This window comes from Penaeus vannamei, chromosome 40 (assembly GCF_042767895.1).
Source record: "Penaeus vannamei isolate JL-2024 chromosome 40, ASM4276789v1, whole genome shotgun sequence".
NCBI lineage: Eukaryota > Metazoa > Arthropoda > Malacostraca > Decapoda > Penaeidae > Penaeus > Penaeus vannamei.
In genome coordinates, this window is record NC_091588.1 from 7597514 (window position 1) to 7600013 (window position 2500).

General features: G+C 26.8%; 1 protein-coding gene across 1 annotated transcript in view; it reads right to left on the reverse strand.

The window, feature by feature from the left end:
* Positions 1–2500, reverse strand: part of LOC113822851 (nephrin) — a 257670-nt gene that overhangs the window by 117282 nt on the left and 137888 nt on the right. The gene's annotated exons all lie outside the window — the stretch shown is intronic.

A 2500-nucleotide genomic window follows, 5' to 3' on the forward strand; every position in this document is an offset into this window, starting at 1 on the left:
AGCAATGATAATTAGTATTATTATAATAATAGTAATAACAATTATGATAATAATAATGTTAAAATTAATAATGGTAATAAATAGTAATAATTATAAATATTAATGATAATGATAATATTAACATGCATAAAGAATATATATATATATCTAAAACAAAAATAATGATAATAATGATAAAAATAATAGATAATGACAATAGTAATAATTATAATAATGATAAAAAAATAATAATAATGATAAAAATAATGATAATAATAAAAATAATAACAATGATAATAATGATGATAATAATAATATATATGAAAAATAAATGATGATAATTATGATGATGATGACGATACTGATAATAATGATAATTCTAATAATAATAATAATAATAATAATAATAATAATAATAGTAATAATAATAAAAACAACAATAATAATACAAATAAAGAGATAATAACATTAATAATTACAACAGTAATTATAATAATATTAACAATGCTACCATTGATAATAAATTAATATAAATATGAATAATATTGATGATAATGATGAAGACAATATACTACTAATAATAACAATGATACTAATAATAATGATAATAACAATAATAATAGTAGTAGTAGCAGTTGTAGTAGTAATATCATTAATAATAGTAATTGTAGTAGTAGTCGTAGTGATAACTATATTTATAATAAAAACAATAATACTGATAATAACAATAATGATAATGATAATAAAGATAATAATAATAATATTAATATCATTATCATTATTTTCAATAATATTGATAATAATAATGATTATTATTATTATTTTTATATTAATAATAACAATCATAATAACAATAATAAGAATTATAGGGATAGCGATAATACTAATAATAACAATAAAACTAGTTATCATTATTATAATCACCATTGCTATTATCATTAATAGTAATTTTAAAATTATGTCAATAAGAACAATAATGATGGTAATAATAATGAATATAATAATAATCATAATAATAATAGTAACAACAACAACAATAATAATAACTGCAATAATGATGATAATAATAAAAACAATAAAATAATCAATGATTATGATAATAACAATTATGATAACAAAAACAATTATTATCATGAAATAATAATAATCACCACCATTACCATAATATGAAAATAGGAATAATATTTGTAACAATAATAAAATCTTCATAGAAAATTATACACAAAGAAAAGGCGAGCGTAGACGACAGAATATGCCAAGAAAGGCGCAGTAGAGAGAGACTGAGGCTCATCTCCACCGACTGAGAACCAAGCAGCAGCATGGTCTCAGCTGGAGACCAATTTCACAACTAATTCGGGGCTGGAGTGACTGTTGTAAACTCTTGATTAACATGAATATAAACATGAACATTGCTAATAAACCGGGATGTAAAATGAATGGCTTGCATAAACATGAGTATCATTCATGCATGAAGCGTGGTTGTTTTTAATTAATGTTGGGGTCAAATGCGAAATAAATAAAGAGATAAAAGGAGAGATAATTGATGACAATGGCCGAGTTGGAAACGTGTCTTCCTTTGCAGTATTATACAAGCCATAACGATAATGAAAATTATTACAATGATGAGCGATTATAGCTGATGTTATGTGGCAGTATGTATAATAAGGAATAGAATCAAAATAAGAAAAGGCAAATAAGAATGCAATGAGAAAATGAATTAGTCATATGGAATAGAAAATACTAAACCAAAAAAAAATGCGCTTAATAAAGGGATTTTGCAATCAAAACGTAGTCAAAAACCTTCGTATAGCCAGTGATAGCATACACATCTGAAACGAGAGACTGGCCCATAGTGGGAGCAAATACACTACAAAGTAATGCACCTTAGAACCTTAATACAGTGTACAAATTATGTATTCGAGGGAAAAACGAGAGCGAGGGCTTTTACTAGCTGAGGATCGAGCATCATCATCCAGAACGGCATTTGTCTAGGATACAAAGAAGAGTTAAAAAACACTATACTTATCAGTCTCAGGAAAGGGAAACTGGCAGCTCCCCCGGACTCTGAGATACTCCCACTCGCCAAGATTCCTTTAAGAAAACGTACTAAAGTGGCGTTGAGGGCAGCGTCATTGCAGTAAACAGAAGAAATATTGTACGTATATTTTATAAATGAAAAACTCGTGTCATTTACTTAAATGGATTTTGTGAATCAAGCAATGCAGAGACTGGGGTGAGGTGCCATTCTTGCTTTGTTTTTTGTTTTGTTTTGTTTTGTTTTTTGTTTTACGGAGACAAGATACACTCGGATAAAATTGATTATTTAACGCCATCTGTTTCAACGATGAAGACTCTAAAGAGGAACTCAAGAACAGACTGATAGGGAAGCTATAGAAGAGCCATTGAAGAAATATTGTATTTGTGTAGAATATGTACGGGACATCCGAAACCAATATACATTCTATATCACGCTCAAAATGCAATTTAGAGGCGCCGGCCCGAAAAGGTGACGCATGTACCT